Source organism: Cynocephalus volans, chromosome 10 (genome assembly GCF_027409185.1).
Source record: "Cynocephalus volans isolate mCynVol1 chromosome 10, mCynVol1.pri, whole genome shotgun sequence".
NCBI lineage: Eukaryota > Metazoa > Chordata > Mammalia > Dermoptera > Cynocephalidae > Cynocephalus > Cynocephalus volans.
Window position 1 is genome coordinate 62,979,299 of NC_084469.1, and position 26,299 is coordinate 63,005,597.

At 48.4% G+C, this 26,299-nt stretch overlaps 1 pseudogene; it reads left to right on the top strand.

Annotated features, from left to right (window-relative positions):
- Positions 1-1,758: 1,758 nt before the first annotated feature.
- LOC134389065 (cadherin-5-like) lies at positions 1,759-21,830 on the top strand (annotated as a pseudogene).
- Positions 21,831-26,299: the final 4,469 nt, after the last annotated feature.

A 26,299-nucleotide genomic window follows, 5' to 3' on the forward strand; every position in this document is an offset into this window, starting at 1 on the left:
CGGCTGAGGAACTGAGGCCTGGAGGAGGCAGGGCCCTCTGCCGGACACGTGGCACCTGCATTCTGGGCCCACCAACTTTTGAACAAAAGACCCCACATTTCCACCTCCACCCTAGGAGTCCACTTTCTTCTGGGCCAGAGGCAGGAACCAGAGGGCAGGGGCCTTGATTGCTAATGTCAGCGGGCCTAGAGGTCAGCTCACCCAGATCAGACACCCTAGGCCCTAGTGAGGCCAGCCTGGCGCCAGGCCTGGGGCCTGGGGAAATGTTATTCGAGTTTAGAAACCTCCTGGGATGTACAGAGTCCAACCTCTCCCTCAGGGGACAGCCAGGGGAGGAGCCCATTTCATCCTGCACCCTGTGGGTCCTTGTCTCTCTCCAGGCATGAGCCCTGATTCTGGCTGGCACCTACCTGCCTTCTTCCCCTACACCATCCCAGGAGCTGCAGGTCAGTGACACGGGGACCCAGGATGGGTGGACAGACAGAGTTAGGGCTAAGAGGGAGGGCATGGTAATGGCCAAGGTCATGGCCTTAACCAACCACGGGGCGGTGGAGCAAATCCCTGTGCTTGGAATTCAGGATGAAGCCAGGCCTTGATCTCTTGAGGAACCCACATCCCTAGCCTGGGGCGGCTTTCAAGACTGTGTAACCTGTGCAACTGCTCAGGGCCTGCACTTAAAAGGGCCCCATGCTCAGTTTAATGTTCTTTTGCCTCTGTTTTTAAATTCTGAATAACTTTCGAAAAAAGGACCCCACATTTCTATTTTGCACTGGGCTCCATAAACTGTAAAGCCGGTCCTGTGAACCCAACCTCCCAGCCCCCCACCCCGCTCACCCTGCTCTTGTAACAGCTCCTAAGCTGACCATGGCATCTGGGGTGAGGGGCTGACTCCGTGTCTTAAGACATTTGGGTAAAAGAGCTTTTGACCCAATGCAAAACTGCCAAAGGGTCTTTCAGAAGAGTTTCTAAATCTCACCCATAGCAGCAGCTGCTGGGACAAGGTAAGGCACTAGGAAGGACTTTGAATTTTGGGGCCACATAGCCTTGGTTCAGATCCAGGCTCTACTCCTTACAATCTGGGTGATCTCAGGAATATTACTAAACCTCTCTGTTCTCAGTTCATCTGTAAAATGATGGATACAATTACACCAACCTCGGGGGTTACTGGGAGGATTAAATGATATAACACATACAAAGTGCCTGAAACAGTGTCAGGCAAATAACAAGTGCTTGATTAAGGTTAGCCACTGAGGTCAGACACCTGATTCCATTCTCAGCCCTACCACTTACTTCAGTATGAACTTAGAGTCTCTGTGCCTCAGTTTCTTCATTTGCACAATGAGGATAACCCAGCTGCCCATTTCATCCTGCACCCTGTGGGTCCTTGTCTCTCTCCAGGCATGAGCTCTGGAGCTCATGCATAGGGCTTTTGGAGCTACCATCAGCATCAGCATCACCCCCTCCTCTGGGAGACCCTTCCTGCAGCCCCTCTTCTGGGTTCTCACATCCCCAGCACTTCCTTCCATTCTAGCACGCATGGCCTGCAAGTAGGAATTATTTCTGTGTCTGTCTTCTGCCTCCCAGAGTTTGAGCTCTTTGGGGGCATGGACAGGGTCTGGTTCTGCTGGTGTCATCTGAGAGTGAAGGGTGAAGGAGTGAATGGACAAAGGTTGTTCAGTTCTCCATGGGAGATGCCCACAACCCTGGGCAGTAGCCACCATGCCCTGATGGTATCTCTCCTCTTTCCCCAGATCTGTCTCTCCTGGAAAGGTGCAGAGGCTCATGATCCTGGTCGCTGTATTGGGCGCCTGCCTGGGCTCGCTGGTGGCAGCTGCAGCAGCAACAGCAGGCACTAACCCTGCCCAACTGAACACTCCCAGCATGCTGCCCACCCTCTGGCAACAGAAGAGAGACTAGATTTGGAACAAGATGCACATCGATGAAGAGAGAAACACCTCACTGCCCCACTATGTGGGCAAGGTAATGCTCAGGCCCCAGGCCAGGAGAAGCCATCAGCAGCTGGCCCATAGTGACAGTGGTGGTGGGGATGATAATAATGGTAAAGATGGTGGTAGATATTGTGATGGATGTGGGGGTAGAGGTGATGATTGTGAGGGTGATGGCAGTCGGGGTAAAAATGGTAGAGGTGATAGTTGTGGTAGTGGTGCTGGTGATAGTGAAGGGGAAGGTGAGGGTGCTGATGGTGGTGGTGGTAGTGATGGAGGTTATGATGTTGATGGTGAAGGGGTAGATGATGGTGGTGGTGAAGGTGTAGGTGGTGGTGGTGGTGGTGGTGGTGGTAGTGATGATGGTGATAGTAGTGGTGATTGTGACGATGGCAGTCATGAAGGAGAAGGTGATAATGATGGTGATCATGGAGATGATGGAGGTGGTGGTATAGTTGATGGTGAGCACCATGGTTCATTTTCTCCCAGCCTTCAGTCTGTAGACAAGACAGCACTGGCAGAAGGACCACCCCATGCTCAGCCTGAGAAGGCTAGCCTCACCTGCGGGCTCAGGGCGTAGGGCAGAGCCAGCCAAAGCTGTCACTCAATTTTCTCCTCTGAGAGATCTGGAAAGGCCTGAGCAGCCATCTACAAAATTGTGCTGATAACAAAGTGAACCATCCAGGCCATAGTTTGCCAACCCTGGTCTAGGCTTCTGAACCTCCTCAAAAACCCATTTCTCTCAGAGCATCTCATCCTTGTTTCCATGACCCCCACACCACTCCTCAAATTCCAGGACACTCAGAGTGAAGTGCCTGGCCCACCTCTAAGCCAGTGCCTAGGGCTCTGACCCTCATTTTGTCCTCCTTTAAAACGTATCCATCCAAGCCCACCTTCCTAGAGCTCGGAGCTAATCTGAGTGACTGCTGAATTTTCTCACCATGTCAAATTGTCATTGATGTCAAAACTCTCCAGTCTAATTCAAAGGAATGGTCCACATGATGGAATTTCACATGCAGTGACAGTTAGATGGAGGAGGTATTTTGAGAGTTTTTGGTGAGGAAGAAGGTTTCTGAGTGCATTAAAATCTCACCACATCAGCTTCTTGGAATCTGAACATTGGTCACAAGAAAGAATGGGTCAGTGTACTAGAGAAAGTAAGGTCGGTTTCAAGCACTTGACTGGGTACTGGCAAGTCAACTGTAGGCAAAAACAGGCATGGTTCCCAACCTCATGGAGATAGGGGTCAGCAAACAACCACCTGTGGGCCAAATCTGGCCCATAGCCCAGTCTGGTAAATAAAGTTTTCTTAGAACACAGTCACCAGTCACACCAACTCATTTAAGAATTCATGCAATGATGGCAGAGTTGAGAAGTTGTGACGAGGACCATATGGCCCACAAAGCTGAAAGTATTTACTATCTGGCCCTTTACAGAAACAGTTTGCCCACCCTAGTCTAGAAGGGCAGAATATGTCAGGCAAAGTACTCTTCCAGTGGTGGTGGTGAGTGGTGCCCTCTGGTCCTAGAGAAATCCCCGTCTGGCTGAAGCACCAGAAAAGCCCTGCCAGCTAAAGGAGGCAGGTGGGGCCAACTGGGAATTTCCACTCACAGCCCCACCCCCAGCCAGCTGACTATGCCCATAGGCTTTTCTTGCTATCCAGAATGGATGGCAAATTTTAATACTCCAGCATGGCCACTCAGAGGGGAAGAATTTGCCCAGGATCACAAAGTGAGACCAGGACAGAACCTTTAAGGGCTAGGTTCCTGACTCTCAGCATGAATGTGAGCTCTGTGTCATAGAGGAAAATATAGTCAACCCACCTATGACCTTCCCAGTGGGATAACTGTGCCATGAATCAGCCTCTGAAGAGAATGGCTAGTTCCAAGGAAAATCTGTGGGGTAAGACAGGGAGTGTCAGCAGAAACCGGGGCCACCTGCATCACATGCCACTGTGGAGGGCTTGCCCAGGGCCTGCCCGCAGCAGAAAGAGTGCTGGGTCTGCCACCATCTGTCAACAGCGTTCACTCGGCACCCTGCACAGGGCCAGGGACAGAGGATCCACCTGGAGAAGAAACAAGAGTACCTGGGAAAGGCTAGGACAGTGCTCTAAGGATCACCTCCCGGCTCCCAAGGATGTAATCCAAGGGAAGGAAGTCCCTGTTTATCAAGGTCAGAGCCTGGAGCCTTTCTTTACAGACCTGGATGGACAACAGGAGACATCCCTGAGCAGCCTTCTGAATCCATAAATATGGGTCAGCTTGGCTTTTGGCATTGAGATGTTAATGTCCAAATACGGTGGTATTAGAAAGCGGGAGAGGCTCCCAGAAACCCATAACCCTTGTCTACTCATGAGAAAGACATTCGACAAATTCCATTAGAGGGACACCCTACAAAATACCTGTCCAGTGCTCCTCAAAACTGTCAAGGTCATCAAAAACAAGGAAAGTCTAAGGTAATATCACAGCCCAAAAGAGCTTAAAGAAATACGATGACTAGATGTCATGTGGTGAACTCGATGGGATCCTGAAACAGAAAAAAGACATGAAGTAAAACTAAGGAAATATGCATAAATGATGGATACTAGTTCATAATAATCTATCATTATTGGTCCATTCATTATAACAAATGTACCACACTAATGTAAGATGTTAATACTAAGGGTAAAGCTGAATAGTCATATAGGAAATCTCTGTACTTACCAATTTTTCTGTAAATCTAAAACTGTTCTAAAAAATAAAGTCTATTTAGGAAACATCGGCCTACAGGAAAACAGAAACTTCCATTTACATGAAATCATCTGCAGAACTCCAGTAAAATAGGTCCAAGCTGATGTGCCCTCCCACCACGGTTCCTGCCTTCGCGGGTCCTAACGCACCGATCCAGAAGCAAATTTGAAAACTGCCGTGCTATCCTAACCCTGAGCAACTCATGCAAGGCCCCAGACGGTCCCCTCTCCTTGAGTCCCCATTATCCCCACAGGCCACAGTTACAGAGCTGGTGGCTTCCTTGCTTGCTGTCCAGCTACTTATTGTACCTCCCAGCCTCTGGGCCTTGAAATCACCTCGGAAACTACCTGCCCCGTACGTACCACAGCACTGCCCCCAGAGGATTTGCCCGCACCAGCTGCCAACCTCTCCCCCTCCCTGTCCACCCAAGAGGTAGGGTCTTCACTATCTGCCTCCACTCCTTCACCTTCCAGACTCTTCCCTACACCCTGCCATTTGGCTTCTCACCCTGCCACCCTGCTGATGCTGCTCCAACCAAGGGTGCCAATGACCCTGAGCCCTCATACTGATCATGGACTGACCCTGACCCTCGATAAGAACTGAGCCCAGATCCTGATCATAAACAGAGCCCTAACCCTAGTCATGGACTGAGCCCTGATCCTGATCATGAACTGAGCCCTGGCCATCAGAAACACACATATCTTAGGACACCAATACTATGTGTTACAAAAATTATATAGTTCAGTGGCCTAGTAAGTATGGGAAATCCTGAGTTAAAGAAAGCTCATTGGAATTCTTTTCTACAGGACTATACAATCACAGTCTCCAGGAGACTGTGACCATTCCAAAACTAAATTGACTGGGACCAACGGTGTGCTGATAAATGTTTGACAACTGGCTCTCCAGGGGAAAAGATCCTGATCTGCAGCAATTGCCAATTCCGTGGTGTAAATACTCTCACCATGTCTGATTTCAATCAACCAGTGTGACGTTACTGTGGGCAGAGTTGGGAAAAGATGTGGATAACACATCATTATTTAGTATTTCCATCATACAGAATAACAGACATAATTAACCTCTTGAACACAGTAAAATAGTTTAGAAGTGATGAACTCTGAATATCTGTTACCTTTGTTTTTAATTTGATTTATTTAATTGTAAGTTTATAGAATTCCATGTTTAATAATGGCTATGTTTAACAACCAACTCACAAATATTCCTGAAAACTTAAGTTGGCTCTTGAAAGCCACACTGACACAAGCCAGCTTGAGCACACCACTGACTGTGTGGAACAGCAAAGGAGGCCAGTGTTTCCTGGAACTCATTTTCAAAAGGGCTGTTGTGCTCATAGAGCAACTCAACATCAACATCAGAAGCGATATTGTTTTCATTTTTCAAATGAGTTAACAACCACTCAGAGAAATTAAGTGACTGCAAAGGGGCAAAAATCTCTCTTGCCTTCCAATGGCACCAAGTATATTCTTCCACTCAAAAAATGTTTTCTAAGCACCTACTATGTCCCAGGTATCGTTCTAGGCACATTGGGTGCTGCTACGCAACTCACACCAATGTGGTGTTTGCAGTGACCTGGGCAGGAACAACTCTCTGGTGACCAGTCGAGGCCCTTGTTAAAAGCCTCAGTGTCACATCTAGGACCCCTGCATGCACCACACGCCAATGCACACACACACGTGCACATACACACACATGCACATACACGCACATGCACACGTGCATACACACATACCTACATGAATGCACGTGCACACAGCCACCACTGCCCATTCTCAGCTCACGTTGCCTCTTATTTCCTAGATCAAGTCGAGCGTGAACAGAAAGAATGCCAGGTACCTGATCAGAGGAGAGTCTGTCGGCAAGGTCGTCCGGGTCAACGAGGACACAGGAGACGTGTATGCCTTTGAGAGGCTGGACCGGGTGAAGACCTCCGAGTACCACCTCATTGCCCTCATCGTGGACAACGACACCAACAGAGACCTGGATTCTCCTTCCAGTTTCACCATCAAAGTTCACGACGTGAATGACAACTGGCCTGTGTTCATGCACCGCTTGTTCAATGCATCTGTGCCCGAGATGTCGGCTGTGGGTAAGTGCCCAGTCTGTCCCTCTCCATCTTCTCTCCCTCATCCCCATCCTGGAGGCACTTCTCACATCAACCACTTCACTGCCTGGGGTCAGGGTTCAGTGAGTTCAGGGCAGTGGTTATAACGACTGTGTCGCCACTTTATATGACTTGAAACTCTGGTCCCTAAAGACTAAGCTCTGAGCTGGCCCCAGACAGAGCTCTGAACCTAGTCATGGACTGAGCCCTGATCCTGATCATGAACTGAGCTCAGACCTAGTAATGGACTGACCCCTGGCCATCAGAGACACACATATCCCACTACTCTTTAGAGCAAATCCCACCCACTGCCTCTGACCCGCAGGATTGGCACACCAAGAGTGTAGCCTTTGTACATGAAGAATACCAAGCCCTGCTACAAATGCAAGAAGAGTCATCTCGAGAGGCCGTGTAGTAGTGGGGTGGAGGGCAGAACCCTGGCCATAAGACGTGTCACCAGCCTGGACTCCAGGTTCAGGAGGTTATTATTCCTTCCTCAGTCCTCCCCTATTCTCCAGACGGTACCAGAAAAGGGCTTCCCTCTCCACCCGCTCAGTCTAGGGTCCCTAGCCAGGGCCATGAGACTAGAACTTCCTGTTAAATGTGGACCCTGGAGTTTAAGGGGGTGATGAGAGATGTGACACCACTCCTTTGGGGGAATCTTCCCATTTCCTTGTCCTCACCCTTCCAGGAGACGGAGAAAAGCCCTTACTCCTTGGTTTCTCCACCTGAACCCAACCCTCTGCCCTCTCCCTAATTTCCCTCATAAATGCACAATCCACCTGTTCTTTGCCTCCCTTCATGGGTGGCCTGGCTGGGCCCCCATCACTGCCAGCACTTTGTCCTCATGCCAGCTCCTCAGGAAACAAAGCAGCCTTTTCTCTCTGAAGACCTGGGAAGGTTGAGACAGGGAATAGCCTGAGTCCCATCTGCCCTCATCCAGGGATGAGGTGAGGGGCAGCAGTCTCAGGGCAGCAACCTCAGGATTCTCTCTCTGCAGGGACCTCGGTCTTCCGTGTGACAGCAGTGGACGCAGATGACCACACTGTGGCAGATCACACCTCTGTCTTGTACCAAGTCCTGAAGGGAGAAAATTATTTTTCCATCGATAATTCTGGTCTGTGTGACTAACAGTCCTGGGCAGGCACTGACTTGGAGGATGGGGGATGAGGGCTGTGAATATTCCAGGTGCAGATGCTGTGAGGAACCCAGTCTGACAGTTGTCACCAATCATTGAACCACCCTGTCCCATGGAGGTGGTCAGTATCACAAGCAAAGACAAGGTGGCTGGTCAGGGACGAAGGAAGCAGACAGGTGCCCAAGACATGGACTTAAGTCCAGGGAACAAAAGCAGGATCTTGTTACCCAAGCAGTGACCGAGAGGCAACAGAGAATGCTGGTTAGCAGCTCTGGGTACAGGTTCAGACAGATCTGGTTTCTAAACTCCGGCTCTGCTACCAACCCCCTCTAGAGACCTTGGATAACTCAACTAAACTCTGGGAGTCTGAGTTCCCTTATCTAGAAAATAGGAATGCCTATATTGGTTTTGTAGTGTAGCTGTGAAGTTTGAATTTGATAACGTATAGAGTGAGCATAGCCACATAGTTTTTGTGACTTAAAAAACTGTAAGGACTGAGTCTGGAAACTAGATGGTCAGTCCTGGGGCTCACTGTCTTCCAGAGGAATGTCAGGTGCATAGCACAGATACCATTGCTATCCTGCGGTGCACGAAGACAGACATCATTAATCCATCACAGCACTCTCACTCTGAGCCTGGATGTGTCCTCACGACCTTTCTCAACACAGTGCTCCAGGTGGCTAGGACCAATATTGGACCAAATTGCTGTATACCAGCTTTGGCCTCACAGTGCAGGCTGTGGAAATAGTTGATGTGTACTCGTGGTTCTCAGCTATGGCTGCATAGTGGAATCAACTGGGGAGCTTTTAAGTCAGGTTCTCTCTGGCTAGGGCCCAGGCATCAGTATTTTCTAAAAGCTCCTAGGTAACATGGCTCCAGCTGGGACACTTTTACAGGACTCATTCTCATGACAACCAATAACTTGGACAGAGAGTTGCAAGCCAGATATGAGATCATGGTGGAGGCACAAGACACCCGGGGCCTCTGGGGGGACTCGGGCACGGCCACTGTGCTGGTCACTCTGCAAGAAGTCAATGACAACTTCCCCATCCTCGTCAAGAGTGAGCCCCTCCTTTAGGGTGCTGGGGAGGTTGGGGGTTGGAGCACTCCGGACTCAATAACTTGGGGGCTCTGGAGGAGGAGCCCTGAGTCTGTCTCCCTCTCTACCCATCCCCGGGTTGACCTAAGGCCTAGAGGAGTCCTTTTGGTGCAGGGAGGGGCCTTTCTTTCATCCTGAACCACATTCTCACAGATGAGAGGGAACCATGCCCCCTGCTGGATGCTACCCCTGTGCCCAGAGCCCCACTACAGATAGGAGCAGTTTCACCCAGATTCTATGGGCTCAGGAAAATCCAGGCCCTGAGACTCAAGCCCCAGCTAGAAAATTCCCACAAGCCAAAGAGCAGAGGGACAGCAAAGCTCTGTATCCAGAGCCAGGGCTGGGCTCTGACGCCAACCACAGACTGATTGTCCCCCAAAATATGTCTGCCAACAGCTTTTCCCATGCCCTGGCTGAGGCCAGGCCAGAAAGTCACGTGGCTCTGTCCACTTGAATCCTCTGGTGCTGGATGTCACAACTCAGAGTCTCGGCCACACAAAGATAGGCCAGTTCTCCTGGAGTGGCCTCACTGTGCGCAGCAAACACTCCCTGAAGGCAGAACTTGTCTCTCTTGTCAACTGATAGGTCCCCTAGCAAAGTGACTGGCATACAGTAGGTGCTCAATAACTACTTGGATGAATAGAGGGATGGAGGGATGGACAGATAGGGCAGACCTCTTTGCCAGAATCCCAGGGGTTTTATTATTATCGTTGTTATCATTATTTCATCAATGTCCATTTCCTGTATCAATATAAGGTAGGATAATATAAAGGTATAATCACCTTGTCTATCTGATTAACCCACTGCCCTTTGGGGCACACTATTTGCATCAGCCATGTACACATTTGTGGTGCCTGAAGACATCCGCGTGGGAAGCCCCTTGGGCTCTCTTTTGTGGAGGACCTAGATGAGCCCCAGAACCGGATGACCAAGTAGAACATCGCGCAAGGCGAGTACAGGGACACTTTCACCATCGAGACAGACCCCACCCACAATGAGGGCATCATCAAGCCCATGAAGGTTTGTAGGCTTGCCTGTGGCAATGACATCAGATGCGGGGTTTGGGGTTCCTGGCATCCTCTGCCCAGGGGCTGCTCCTGAGCCGGAAGCCAGCAAAGGAGAACATTCTGGGTCAGCTCAGAGATGGCCATGAGCTCATGGAGACTGCAACCCAGTGTCTTGGGCTAGGTTACCCCTGAAGCAAACCCTGACACAAGGATTTGGTTATAAATCATTTATGTGGGAGGTGATCCCAGGAAGCCCCAGGAATGTCAACATGTGAAAAGAAGGAAGCTAATATTGGGCTCATTAATGGGAGTGTAGGCAAGTGGGTACCTCCAGGGCACAGTATTGAACACAACTCAGAGTTGCAGAGCTGAGGGCAAGGGAGCTGGGGTATTTATACACCAAACCCCTGCAGTGTTGACTGAGGGCTGCTCCTGGGGGCATTAACTCCCTGGCACTTCCCGGCCTGCACTGTGTCCTGGCCAGTAAAAAGCCATCAGCAAGTAAGAAAACAATGAGTGCCTGGGAACAGGACATGGGTGGCCAAGGACAGTGGCTGGTCTGACAGAGAAGTCAGATCCACTGTATCTGGGAGAGGAGGGAAAGTCCTGTCGGGGCATAAGAATGGCTCCGGGATTGCCATGTAGAGGACTCAGAGTCCTGGGCCTGAGTCCCTCTCTGGCCCTGCCCCATGCTGGGGACTAAAGATACCCAGGGGAGAACACAACCTCCAGAGTCAATGAAGCTGTCAGTGAGTGGGAGAGACAGACATATAAACATAAAGGATAGCCGGGTGTGTTGAGTGCTATGTATCAACACCATGCAGGGAGCAACCACCTCCTCAGGAGGGGCTTCTGAGAGGGCATCTGATTGCTTCTGATTGGCTTCTTGAGGGATGAGCAGCAGTTCATTAGGCATGAAGGGGAGGAGAAGCATCCTTGGAAAAGGCATAAAGAAAAGGCAAGTCCTTAAGGACCAGCGGATAGAGCCACTAGTCTGGAGCAGGACCATGGCTGATCCATTGTATGTCCTCATTAATCGCAACGGGGTCAGGCACAGAGCCAGGGTTGGGGTGCGGTCATGAGGCTGCTGAGATGGAATGGGGGTAGCTGAAAACAGACGCCAGGCCCAGCCTCTCTCTTGATAACCTTGGACATATCACTAGTCCGGGCCACAGGCTCCTCATCACAAAATGGGCAACCCCCTAGTACTACCGTGCAGGGTTGCTGTGAAGACGACATGCCACCTCCTTAGCTCAGAGCAGGTGCTCATCATAACGTTCCCCTAATGCAGCCCCTGGACTATGAACGTATCCAGCAATACAGCTTCACCATCGAGGCCATGGACCACACCATCAACCTCGGATACCTGAGAGGCACCTCCAGCAGAAACATAGCCCACATCATCATCAACATCACAGATATGGATGAGCCCCCCCAACTTCCAGCAGCTCTTCTACCACTTCCAGCTGTGGGAGAACCAGAAGAAACCTCTGATTGTCGTGGTGATAGCCATAGACCCCAATGAGATTTGGTGCAGAATTGGGTAAGCACTTGGTGGTTGTGTTGATGACAATGACAATGACAATTCTGGCACTGATGTTCTTATGTCTGCTCGTCTGAGTCCAGGACTCAGAGAGGAAAACAGGCTTCTCCCAGCATTGCATGGGAAGTAGCAGAGGCAGAAGGAGTAGCCCAAGATCTTCCACTAACCCACTTGGGCTGCTGGGACCTTGTCCTGCCTGCGCACCCCACTTTGCATGGTCCTGGCCATCCAGAGCTGTCTGTCCTCTGCTCTACCTTGAAGCCTTCCTTTAGACCATGGTTCCCACCGGTCCCATCTAGCGAGATATGACCATCAAGAGAACAACCAATCTATTTCTGAATTCTTTATTCTATCGTTCTGTGGCAGAGCCAATCTGTTTTATTCCAGAAGCTTTATGCTAAATTTCAGTACATATAAGGCAAGCCCTCCCTTGCTATTTTTTTTTATTTTATATAATTTTTATCCATTCTCTTTTATTCTTTCGTATGAACTTTAAAAATCTTTTATCTGTTTTTTAAAAAAACTAGAATTCTAATAAGAATCGTGTTTATATATCAATTTTGGAAGAGTTAACATTTCTATGGTACTAGGTCTTCTTATTAAGGTCAAAATATGTCCCTCCATTTTGGCCGTATCTCATATTTTAGGACTACTGCTTTCATTACCATTGCATTCTAAATACTCTGTGATTACAGTTTTTGTTTTCCCTTTGACCCAGTGGTTTATTTAAGAGATTGACTTGGTTTATTTCTTTTCATTTACGAGTGATAGGGTGTTATTTGGTTTTTGTATTAGCTCATCCTGTGCAGTAATACGATTGTATTTTTGTTCATTTCTTCCTAGGATATCTAAACTTTTGCTTTGCATATGCAAAGGTTTGTAACTACTTTACCTTCAGTAGGTTTGCAACTTTTATCCCTAGGAAATTACCCAGTTTGTTCTGCTTAAACATTTTGCCTTCGATTCCATGTTGCCTGATGTTAAGTTTGTCAGTCCTGGTTTCATGTTATTTATATTTGCCTGACATAAATGTTCTAGCCCTTACTATTAATTTTTCTAGGTCATCTGGCATTAAGTTGTCTCTTGAAAATAGAATGTAGTTGGCATTGCTTTTTAATCTACACTGAGATGCTTTGTGTTTAATGTATTTGCATTTTCATTATAAATGATAAGTTTAATCTTACTTCTTTTATCTTGTTTTATATTTCCCATTTCTTAAACTTAATGGCTTTTTTCTTTACCCTCACCTTTGCTATACAGCCTATTTTTTCTTTCTCTTTTTTCTCCTAGATAATTGGATGGAATACATCTATTTTTATTTCTACCTGTAGATTTACTTCTACTTTTGAAATTTTAAATGTTTTCCTAGACCTATATTTTCTAGTTAAAAATATCACACACACACACACACACACACAGACACACACACACACACACACACACACACACCATTGCTTTCCCATTTATGATAAAGAAATCAATAGTTTCATTTTAATTCCTTCCAAACCAGGATTTTACTTTATGTTGAGACATTTCTTGGTTAGATGGAGTAAGTTAAAAAAAAAAAAAAAAAAAAAAAAAAAAAAACTTAGGACCCATTTTTGTAGGTGATATACTTTCTGGCTCTTGCATATTTACAAATTCCTTACTTGCTTTGCTTTCTTATTTTAATACACCTAGGTGTGCTCATATAGTCCTGAGATCACAGACACTATCTTTCAAAATTGCTATCAATGTGTGATAGCATTTAATTTTGTAAGGAAATCCGGGGTGAATCTGATTCGTCTTTCTTTACAAAGAATGTATTTTTTCTGTCTGGACTCTTTTTCAATTCCTTCACATAGCCTTGAAATTCAAAGTGTCATCAGGATATGCTCAAATATTGTTCTCTTTTTACAATTATGCCTGATATCGATGACATCTTCTAATCTGTAGACTTAGGCCTTTCTTCAGATCAGAAAAGTTTTATTTTTTGTCATTTCTTCCATTCTATTTGTTCTGGAATTTTTCCTCAGTAATATATATATATTAGTCCATGTCTGTTGCTTATAACAGAATACCTGAACCTGGATAATTTATAAAGAAATGATATTTATTGCTTAGAGTGTTGGAGGCTCAGAAGTCAAAAGTCCAGTGAATACATGTGGTGAGGGCCTTGCTCTTGTTGGTGGTGACACTCTACAGCGAGGCAGAGTATCACATGGCTAGAAAGGCAGGAGTAAGAGAGCTGACCCACTCCCTCACTCTCCTTATAAAGCCATCAGAACCACACTTATTACCACCCACTAAACCATCAACTTATCTCTACATGAATGTATCAATCCACTCACGAAGGCATCGTCTCGTCACAATCTAATCACCTCCCAAAGACCCCGCCTTTCAATTACCATGTTGAGGTTTCCCACTCTCAACACTGTTATGAAACTTTGGGGAACACAACTCAAACTGTAGCTATATATAAATATGTGCGTGTGTGCGTGTGTGTGTGTGTGTGTGTGTGTTTGTGTGTGTGTATACGTATGTGTGTATATAGATTCATATATAGATTCATATATGTATATTAATCTCTTTGTAACTTTTTTCCTGATTTCTGAAGGAACGTTCCAAATTTTTACTTCACAAATGTAATTTCTTTTTAATTATTTCTTATCTCTTCCAGGCTCTTTTGCATTTCTTCCTAGCTCTTGCTCAACTTTCTTTTCACTGATCACAAAAACCAATTCCAGGTGTTGTAGAGTGTCACCTACCCAACTCTGAAAATGCTATTGATGGTCTCAGGTAGCACCTTCAGCCTGGTGACAGCACCATTGCTAAGACCACAGATATTATCCCACCCCCTGGATCCCTCTTTTGCTGTGTGGGTCTGCTCAGTGTTGTGAGTGCTGGAGTGCAACGAGCCGTGAAAGAGGAGGGTGGGGAAGCATGCAGGGGACAGGTCCTGAAGTGCCCTGTCTGTCATGCTGAGAGTTTGGACTCAGCAAAGAACAATGAAAGCCATAAAACTCTCTTCCCTGGCAGATACTCCATCCGGAGAACTAGTGACAAGGGCTAATTCTTCCGAATAACCAAGCAAGGGAACATTTACAATGAGAAAGAACTGGACAGAGAAATCTACCCCTGGTATAACCTGACTGTGGAGGCTGAAGAACTGGATTCTAGTGGTGAGTGACCCCATCTGCCAGGGGACCTGGGCTCTTTTCCTTTACCCTCATTCTTTCAAAACTGGCATAATCTGTCATTTGGGGTCTCTAAAGGCATTCCAAGCACCTGCTGAAGCACCCCTTGGCTGGGATGTGATGGAGCTTCCATGCCCAAGTGTGGACCCTGAACCAGTAGCATCTGCATCTCCTAAGACCTTGCTGGAAGTGTAGAATCTTGGTCCTCACCCCCATATTGAACATCAGAATCTCTTGCACATCATAGTTTGAGAAGCACTGTTATAAAGCAGGTGCGCAGATGTCTCTGTGATAAGAATTACCTATGGCACCTATGAAACAGAGCTTCTCAGACACCTCCCTGAAGGTTCTGGTCCAGGGAGCCAGAGATGGCGCCTGGGAATGTGCATGGAACAAGTGTCATGTGGTTCTTATTATCATGGATGTTTGGGAAATACTCCTTTGGGGGTTGTTTATGCCCCAGTTGATGGGGTGGATTCAAAATCTGAAGCAGCTTCCAACTCTGAGATTGATAGTTTCTCCAGAAATTGTGTAACTTTTGTGGGCAAGTGTTAGGGTTTCCTTTATCTATTTGAAAAATCCCAACCATCCTCCAGGAGAAGGACTATTCCCATTGTACCCAGGATCCCCCAAGGGCCCAGAGAGGGGCAACTGTGGCCAAGACCCCACCAGTGCTACCCCGGAGGGCCCTGCCCCCTGCTGGGCCCACCTAGACCCTCACATCTCCCAACCTGGCAGCTATGCCCCAAATTCAGGACAGACTCCTACATGTTTTCCAGACCAATCTTTGCTCCTTCCTTCCCCATTCATATAATTTTAAAATTAGAAAGATTTTAAATATGGAAAATACAGAAAAGGAGAAGAAAACAATCCTCTCATAATGCTGTTAGCACTTTAGTGTATTTTCTCTTGTCTTTTTTCTATACATATTTTTAAATAAGTGAGATCATAATATTTGTATAAAATATCCTGTGTTTTTACTTAACCTTATTCCAGAACAATTTTCCCATGGTACTAAAATAATTTTTTAATTACATTTTTAAAACGTAATTTACATGGGCATTGTAAATGGTCATATATTCCATTCTTTTTCAGTGGCCTAAATTATTGACCCAATCTCAGCATCTTTTAGGTTGTTTACCTTTTTAGTTTTTTTGTAATTATTTTGTTTTATTTCTTTAATTTAACTACATTTAGGTGCCGGCCCGTGGCTCACTTGGGAGAGTGTGGTGCTGACAACACCAAGTCAGGGGTTAAGATCCCCTTACCGGTCATCTTTAAAAAAAAAAACAAAAAAACCCCTACATTTATTTACTTAAGTCCATTTAATTACTTAAGTAAATTATTGATTTCGTTAATTTAATTGAGACCTTTTTAAATGCACTTACATTGTTTACATTTTTGATTCTCACAAGTAATACATCAGTAATCTTTCTTACATATGAAGCTTTGCCCCTTCCTCTTTCACACTCCTTCCATCCAGAACACCACTCCTGGCCTCTCTTTCAGAAGTCCATAGCCCCCTCTCCTTCCAAAAAGCAGCTTTCATGGAGCAGCCCTCCAGGACTACCTATCCACACCCCACACACTCAGGGCCAGCATCAGCTGAGTCCCCAGTGGTGACAAGTCCTCTCCCGTGCAGGGACCCCCACAGGCAAAGAATCCATCGTGCAGGTCCACATTGAAGTTCTGGATGTGGATGACAACGCCCCAGAATTTGCCCAGCCCTATGAGCCAAAAGTGTGTGAGAATGCAGCCCAGGGCCAGGTGAGTCTGGCTCAGGTAGGAGGGTGGGGCAGGCTTAGGGGCCGAACCTCCCATCCAGTCAGCTGGAGTTCTACTGAGCTTAATGTAACCTGTACAACAGCCCTGGAGAAAGTAACATTATCCTTATTTTACAGATGGGTAAACTGAGGCTCAAGAGACACTGTATGGAGAGTAGATTGGGGGGGTACAGGGGTTGGTAGAAAGAGTGTCCTTATGAAAGCCATTTATGTTAGTGTTGCAGGTGAGAGGCAGCCATGGTCACATCTAAACCCAAAGTCTCCATCACTGAGCCCCAGGCCACCCCAACACCACCACTGACCATCCTCTGTGTTACACACTCCAGCTGGTCCTGCGGATCTCTGCAACAGACAAGAACATAACACCACAAAACGTGAAGTTCAAATTTGCCCTGAGCACTGAAGACAGCAACTTCACCCTCACGGATAATCACGGTGCGCAACAAACCAGTCACTTGGCTCTTAGCAGGGTCAGGGGTCAGGTTATTTAAGTCTTAAAGCAACCAGGGTCAAGGACCAGGCTACCACTGGGATTTGCAAGTTATGGGATACTTTGTACAACTCTGGCCACATACATTGTACAATCCTGGGCTGTGTGATGGTCAGAGCCACCCTGGCCAAACTGCCAAGTCCACGTGGCCTGCCATTCCCCATAAGATGGCCAAGTGGGTGTGCATCACAGAACAGGTACGCGGTGCAGGCTATGGATCCCTTCCCACATTGGAATCTCTGTGCCTCTGCAAAATTACAAACTGTCCTGTGATGGGGAGCTTTGAGGTCACTCCCAAAGACTCCAAGCTGGAAATGTGAAACCCTAAATCCCAAGAATACAGTGAACTTTGTCTTAATTCAGCTACAATGATGACTTACCACTAGGTGGCCCCTGAACAGGGTATGGTCCACCAATCACAGCCCAGAGGGTCCTGTGATGTCAGTAGTGACCAATCCAAGCTTCTGATGAGTATTTCCTTTCTAGAGTGATGATGCTGAGTTGATTTAATGCCAGCCGATGTAGACAGGTTTCCATGGCCTCTGCAACTTCCTCAGAAAAATAGAGAAAATGCCCCTTGGGTCTAAATTGAGTGATCCTTCACCCAGCACAGGTTGGGATCTCCGCTTGTCCTTGATTGGTGAAACTGTGGTTGCTGAGGACCCCTGTATTGAAACAGCCTATTGCCACCTCTGAGAAAATTTGAGGAGTGGGGTCCCTGAGAAGAGAGCACAAACCCAGGGAATCAGACACAGCCTGTCCTTAAGGAGCCTCCTGTGGGATAGGGAAGGTCCGTGATGTGTAGACAGTCAACGAAGGACCATTCAACATTCAACTGTCTTTAGAAGTAAATCATGTGGCAAAAACACCTGTCACCCCATCCCCAATGCCCACCTCAGAGTAGGGATCGACAATGGGGAAGAGAGCATCAATCCCACCCCAAGGACACCTGTATGCAACCAGGAGGCAAGTCTGTTGGTCTCAGATTCACTGACATAGTGAATGTCATGTATGTCAAAATCTCTAATTTCTCCCGTAAAATGTCAATGGCATATCCTTTATTTTCAATCATAATAGACTTAATATTGAAATGTAATGATGAATAATGAAATGTATTTGGCTTTTGTTTGAAATCTAAAAGGCAGCTTCCTTGGCTCTCAGCTGGCTTCTTGAGTGTGCCAACCCAGTGTGGCTCAGTAGATCCTGGGCCCTCTTCTGATCATTGGTATTACAACCTCCCAGGAGCCTACAAAGGACAGATTATCTGGCCTCTGCCCACAATCACTGAATCAGAAATCTGTGTGTGTGTGTGTGTGTGTGTGTGTGTGTGTGTGTGTGTGTGTGTGTACACACGTGCACACGTTAGGAGGAGGGGAAGGGGTCTGAAGATCAGTGTGTTTAAGCTCCCTGGGGAATTCTTATGTACATGAAACTGCTGACTGGAGCTGGGAGGAGGAGCCAATATTTGGATCAGAGCATATCCCCATTCCGGACTGCCCAGGAAACCCTCCATTACATATGGAACTATTCTCTCTGTGCTCGCAGGAACGCGTGCATTGTTTTTATTGTTGTAAGCTTCCTTTATAACAATGGCTTTTCAGGGATAGCAGAAACATCCTTAGAAGTTAGCATAATACTAAAAGACTTTAAAACTTTATTTTTCCTGATTGCTTGTCAAAGCTTGAAACAGTCATTAATTAATTGAGCTGAAAGAGAAAACTGCCTGTTACTGGAGTGCGTTTAGGGAAGGGGATGAGGTCAGGCATATCAGTCGCCCACAGAAACAGAAAGCAGGGATTTTACGTTCTGGCTGAGCCATTCTTGGAAGTTGGGTCAAAGCAGCTTTCCAAAATATCCCATCTGTGGAGGAGTAGACCTGCGCTTAAACGGCTAAAACATGAGGCAGGCGATGCAAAGTGCAGACACACAGCCCGGGCAATACACGGGCTGGTGCAGTCAGGGAGGGCTCTCTGGGGAGCCGCTTCCCCGGCCATGTGGCCTAGGGCGGTGGATGCTCCTGGCAGAGCCTGACTCCACTGCCTTGGCGTTTCCAGATAATACAGCCAACATCAGTGTCAAGTACGGGCAATTTGACAGGGGGCGTGTCAAGATCCACTTCCTGCCCGTGCTCATCTCGGACAACGGGAAGCCGAGCCTCACAGGCACCAGCACGCTGGCCGTGGCCGTGTGCAAGTGCAATGAGCACGGGGAGTTCACCTTCTGCGAGGACGTGGCTGCCCAGGCAGGCGTCAGCATCCAGACGCTGGTGGCCATCTTCGTCTGCATCCTCGCCATCACAGGTCAGTGCTGGGCAGGGTGGGATCGAGAGGCTGGAGGGGCTTCACAGGAGGAGGAGAGGACAGGAATTCAGGCCCAGCCCCTCCTCCAGCCTGCAAGGCAGCCCTGGCTTGTGCACTATCCCGGGCTTCAGGGTCCACGTGTGGCACACAAAGATGACGGCTGCACCGAACCAGGCGTCTGGGTTGCAGGGGGCTTAAGACCCCTCTGCACTCATTGGGGAGAGGCCATCTCCACTTTAAAATAACTTACTTATGCATAACAGTTGCTCCTGGAACGTACATATTTTGAGCACTTACTGTGTGCTAGGCACTGTTCAGGCATGTATTTACACAACACTTAATTTTGAAAAAAAAAAAAATCCAGTTCTAAAGTGGAAAATTTAACATTGTCTAGTTTAGACTATGTCCTGGGGGCATTCTTTCCTTTCATAGAATTCCTCCAGCCTTGATATTTCTTTTTTTTTTTTTCCCCTTATTTGGGCCTCAGAAATTTTAGTAGCATTTTAGGCCTTGCCTTAGTTTGGGTTTCACAGGAAGCAGGTCCTGGGAAAAGTTTTGGGTGCAAGTAGTTTATTTGGGAGGTGCTCCCTGGAAACCTCCTAAGGAAAAGGGTAGACAAGCAGGGAGGGGAGGCAGCTAGTGAAGGGCAAGGGATCAGGGAAGTGACCATCATGGACAAGGAGATTCACCCGCTGGGAACCTGGAGGCAGCCAGAGCTACACCTCAGCGTCTCTCCACCTGTGGAAGAGGAGCTGGTGTTTATCCACCCAACCCCATCATTTGATGGTTGAGGGCTCCTCCGAGGTGTATCAATTATCCTGCATTTCACCTGCCATGAGGTGACAAGGTCAGATACATGTGGTGCATTTCACCTGCACCACAGTGACAAGGTCAGATACAGTGGGGCACCCTCAGTGTCTCCCCTGAAAGGTCCTCTGGATATGACCCCTTTCTGGAGCTTGTGGAGCAGAAGGTCCAGACTGATTCCCCTTTTAATAATAATTAATGATGATGGCATCCCCACCACACATAGAATTGCATTTAACCTCATAACCACCTTCCGAAATATAAACAGAGCAGAGAAGTCATCATTTCCACTTCACAGACAAGGAAACTGAGGCTCAGGAAGGATGTCTCCCTGGGTATCCCACATACTTATGTATGCAGCAGTTTGTGAAAGGCTCAAGGACAGAGCCCAGGGGATGGTCTGAGCCTAATTTGGGGAGCTCTCTGTACCACACAGTCCACGCCCCCCTCAGGGAGCTGAGTCCCTCACACAGCCACACCCCTCAGAGCTTGCAGCAGGGTCGACGTCTACACCACTGTCTGAACATGGGACTCTGGGCAAGTCCCCTGGCCTCTCTGAGCTCAGTTTGCTTAACTGTAGAATAGGGATAATAATGTCTATGTTGGGTGAAGTAACATGAGCACCTGCCCAATGCAGTGCCAGCCCATATACAGCTGGTGCTCAAGAGGGTGGCTGCTGCCCGTGCAATGAGTCCCACGTCCACTGGCACCACCAATATCCACTGTCATCAACACAGTCATCAACAATGTAGTGACTCAGAATCTTTGCACTCCAAATTCCAATTCCATCCTTTCGCCCATTTCTGCCCCAACCTCTGGCCTCCGGGCCTTTGGGACACGGTGTGGAAGAATTCGCCACAGTGGGACAAGGAGGAAGGAAATGAGGATGCAGATAAACAGAGCTGAGAGGGAGAGAGGAGAAAGAACTCCAGCGAACCCCACTCTGTTCCTCTCCGCTCATGCACACCAGTGTTTGTGACAGCCAGGCAGGACCAAGAGTGTGGGGACAGATGACTCTCCCACGGGGACGGGTGGAGCCCCAGGCGTCCGTGTTGGACAAGTCATGGAGGAGTCCTGGCCCTGGAATTTCCGGGGATGAGGAAGGAATGGAGCGGGGGTCCCCCAGCCCGGCAGTGTCTAACTGCTGTCGCTCTTGCTTGCTGTCCGGCAGTGATCACCCTGCTCATCTTCCTGCGGTGGCGGCTCCGGAAGCAGGTCCGCGCCCTCGGCAAGAGCGTGCCAGAGATCCACGAGCAGCTGGTCACCTACGACGAGGAGGGCGGCGGCGAGATGGACACCACCAGCTACGACGTGTCGGTGCTCAACTCTGTGTGCCACGGCGGCGGAGCCAAGACCCCGCGGCTGTCGCCGGACGCACGGCCGCCGCTGTATGCGCGGGTGCAGAAGCCGCCGCAGCACGTGCCCAGGGCACACGGCGGGCCCAGGGAGATGGCCGCGATGATCGAGGTGAAGAAGGTCGAGGCGGACCACGACGGCGGCTGCTTGCCCTACGACACGCTGCACGTCTACAGCTACAAAGGCTCTGAGTCCGTCGCCGAGTCCCTCCGCTCCCTGGGCACCGATTCGTCTGACTCCGACATCGATTACGACTTCCTCAACGACTGGGGGACCAGGTTCAAGATGCTGGCCGAGCTGTATGGCTCGGACCTCCAGGAAGAGCTGGTGTATTAGGGGGCCACCTCCTTCTGGGCCTGGGGACCCAAACTCACTGGAGCCCAGGAGAGTCCCAAGTGGGCCCTGAGACCTCCGAGACTGGCACTCACTGCCCCGCCCAGCACCCCTCCCTCCTAGGTCCCAGAGACCTCACCGTGGTGGGGGGTCGAGGCGTAGCAAACTCCAGGTCCCTGAAATATCCAGAAAGCTACTTCAGTGATGGCTACCCCCTAAATGCTGGGAAAACCAGGCTAGTGTTCTGTCTGGGCTCAGACATCCCTCGCCTCATCACCCCCAGACCACCGACCTTAATTAAAGACTTTTCTGGCTCCACAAGGCTGCAGAGCGAAGCAGCCTGTGTTCAACTGCAAAGGGAGTGGATCTTCCCCTGAAAGCGCTGACCCCCCTGGTGAGGCTGATGAGGTCCTGGTGCCTATCTGCCTGGAGGCAAAAGGCAGAATGGCATGACCTCGGGGCAAGACTTGCTGCAGCCCAGTCCCCGGGAGACTGCCACCGTCCATCAGGCCTGATCTCAAGAGCTCCAACCCTGCTCTGACTCCCTCACACTCTCCCAAATGCCCCATCCCTGCCCCTCCCAGGCCTGTCAAGAGGGAGGAAAGGGCCATATGGCAGCTCCTGACCTTGGGTCCTGAGGTGACCTTGCTGGCCTGCCACAAGGTCAATAACTGTGCTGTGCTGAGCATTGAACCATTCAACTGCATTCAGGGAAATGGCTTATTGAACTTTGAAGCAACTGTGAATTCATCCTGGAGGGACAGTGGAGACCAAGTGTGACAGATAATAGGGTGAGGGCCACCTCCATAACCACCCCTTCTGGAGAGGACCTGAGACCCTGATTTGAGACTCCTCAACACCCCTCCAGTTTTACCTGTTAGGGCGCAGATATTCCTGGAGCGGAAGACCTCTCCCCATATCCGCCTTGCTGGTTGTTCATTCATGCTGGCTCGCTCTCTCTCTTTTCTCTGTCTACTCCTTATCTCTTGACTTAAAAGCATCCAAAATGTTGCCCTCAGCAAGTCTGGCCAACGTCCAAATCCAGACATGACTGCATAACAGAGCCATGCTATGGCCTTTACATGCATTGTTACCATCTCAGGGAACCGACCCTGCAGAAGGCAAGGCCCCTGCCCTGCCCAAGCTCTGCGGTCATCTCTGCATCTCCCATACACGGAACATTCTACTGCAAACAGGCCTTAGGGAAGTGGCATCAATCAAGAGAGGCAGAGAAGGAGACAAACTCTCTAGCTCACCCTTTGTCATGGACTGAGGGTCCCACTCTGGGCGAGGCCCCTGGCACTGCAGGGGATTGTAGATAACACTGACTCTTTTTTTAATCAATAACTATTTTTCATAATGATTTTTTTTTTACTAATAATACTTACAAATTTTTAGTTCTCACAAACATATAGAATAAGTGTTTTTGCATAATAAGCAGGTTGCTGTCTAGGTTAACAATTTTAATTCAGATTTTTTTAGTTAGATAAACAATTTCTGTAATCTATTTCCTATCACTATAGTAATTGCTCTACAGACAATGACTATATATTGGCCACACTGGTGCATGAGACGTACTGTATTTTTTTAATACCTAAATAAAAATCTCGAGATTCTTCCATTTCTAGAACTGAAAGGGTTCATATGAAACATACACGCATGCACGTACACATGCCCACCACCACCATCATCAGAGGAACCCAGAGGGCAAGGGGACATTTGCAGTCAGGATTTTGGAGACACCGCAGAAAAGGGTTTGGAGAAAAGAATAACAAAGGACACCTAGTCCGGTCTTCTCTCCTCCCAGAGCCTTCACCCAGCCCCTGTACATACTGCACCCCTCCTACTTCCAGTCTACACGGCAGGCAAGGCCTGTGGAAGTTGCAATACCATTTGCAATCAGAAAATAAAGAACAGGGTCTTTCCTGAGCATGTGCACAACCCTCTATGTGTGTGGGCTTCTAGATTCCTAGGAGTACACCAAAGCTTTTCAAAGCCCTCTATGGACAGCTCATTCCCCAACTTTTTCTTTGAATACCTTAGGTCAGCTCCTTGTTTGCTGCAGCTACTATCACTGGCTCAGACAGCCCTGATGTTAAACAATTGTCCCTGACTGTTTTCAACAAATGCCATCCGGGGAAAATGCTGTTTGTACTGAGTAAGCTCCAAGTCAGGTCAAATAAACACAGCCTTATAAGTGGGGTCTTCCAGGGAGCCACCATACAGGTCAAATAATGATGGTTATCTGGAAATTAAGCTTCGGAGGAGTTCCAGCTCTGTTCTGTTTCTTCCAGTGGTCCTAGGCTGCTGGTTTTCACTGTGATTGCAGAGCTATTGAGTTTCAAAGCTACTGCAGGGATGGGGAGAAAGGGATGGGACTAGGGCAAGTTAAAACCCCAGAGAGCTCTCTGTGGTAACCAAAACTTAGCTGTTTTTTTGAATAGAAACTCCCCAGATTAATTTCCAGACTTCTGAAAAAGTTGACTTTGACAATTTTTGCCAGTATTCTTGTTGCGTTTATGAGAGAGAGGAGTTCTTTATCCTGCTATTCCTGCTGATGTCACCCCTTCAGGCTGGTTTTTGAGCTCAGTTTTCCTACCCGTCCAAAGTGCCTGCTGACTGAACTCACAGAATTCCAGTCTCTGGAACCCATGTGATCTGTTCACTACTTCCTTCTCCAAGAAGCCTCCCAGTCCCCAAGTCACCTCCGGATACGACAGTCACTGCCCTTCTAACCCTCAAGTGGGGCCTGGCTCTGAGCTCTCAGCACCCCGGCCACCTCCTCTGTGTGGCCCCTTTTTACCCTGACATGGGAGGAGTGATCCGCATGTAGGCAGAGAGCCTGCTTCTGCCCCTGAGTTTGGAGGCTCTAGTGCAGGGCACAAACCCAGTACCCAGTAGCCCTTGGAATCTTCTGACCACACTTCACACGTGTGCTCCAGCCACTCTTGGGTCCCCAACTTGACCAAAATGGGCAAGAAGAGCCAGGCTCAGACCCTTTCCTCTCCCACAGGCCAAAGCTTTGAGGCTGGCATTACCTTCCAGATTTCACAGATGACAAATGTGAGACCCAGAGAGGGGTGCGAGGGGGCCAGAGCCACATACCAAGCAAGGGACAGAATTGGGCCTAGACCCGGCATCCGTGGTCCCAGGAAGAGGAGGATCTCCAGAATGCTTCCCCAGACCTGGTGGCTGAGGGCTGGACCATCAAGCGCCTTCCGCCCCCGTTGTGCTGGTCATGGAGAAATGTCCACCAGGGGGCGCGCTGTGTCGACAAATGCTCAGCATTGACCAGCATCGCTGAGCCTTTGCTCCTGGCATCCTGGTGTAGATTCCTCCTGGAACTTGACAGAGAATTTGAATCGGAGAGTCTGCCGCCTGATCCGGCCCCACCGCCTGCCTAGGCTCCTGCTCCTCTCCTACTTAGCGCCAGGCTCTGATAGGGTTCATAAAGGCAGTACCGTAGATTCCCACCCTCTCGAGGGGATGTGGCCTCCAGCAGCCCGGCCAACACCGAGAATCTCAACTCACTGGGAGTGGCTGGCCTGGCAGCCGGATCCTTGGGCTTGTGAGGGTCACGTGCACCCTATCCTGTCTCTCCGCACCCGGAGTCCCTGCTTTAGTGTCGATGCCCAGGCCCCTTGTTATGCCCCACCCTGCTTTTGCCAGGCCAATCGTGGAGGGCTGACTCTGGAACAAAACAGATCTAAGGTCCCTCAGTGCTCTGGTTCCAGGAGCCTCCCGGGTCAAAATCTTTACGATATTCCCTGCACCTGCCAGCCTCAAAAAAAAAAAAAAAAAGAATCCTTATAATAAATCCTACTGTCCTTTAGGTGAAGAGATGAATCCGGTCCTCACAACCAAAACCCGAGGCAACTCAGCAATCCCCCTTCTATCTTTTTTTTTTTGGGGGGGGGTCTGGCCTGGATGGGGATCTGAACCCGTGACCTTGAGTGTTATCAACACCGCGCTCTAACCAACTCAGCTAACCAGATGACCCCCAGCACCACCCCCCCCCTTCTAAGGATTAGCCTAGGAGATGGGCAAAGGGTGTATCTGCCGCAATGTTAAGTTCAGCATCATTTACAAAGAAGAAAAAAAAAAGAAAGGAAGAAAGAAAGAAACAATACAGATGTCCCACAATAAGAGATTGGTTAGGTAAATTATGCCAGATACAAAAAACCATACTGGGCAGCCATTAAAAGTCATGCTGTGATGTGGTGACCTTGAGCTGAATTCAAGGTCAAGCAAAAACACAGAACCCAATGCATTATTTACAGTCAAATCCCAATTTTTTTCTAGTAGATACCCATCTCCAGTTTATGGAGTTATGATTATTTTTTTTCTTCTTTCTTCTGTATTTTGTAAGTTGTCTGCAATCACCATGCACTATTTTCATAATCATGAAAATTTTATATTAATGTTGATTTGTAAATACTATCTAGTAATTAAAAAACAGCAGTTCAATAAGC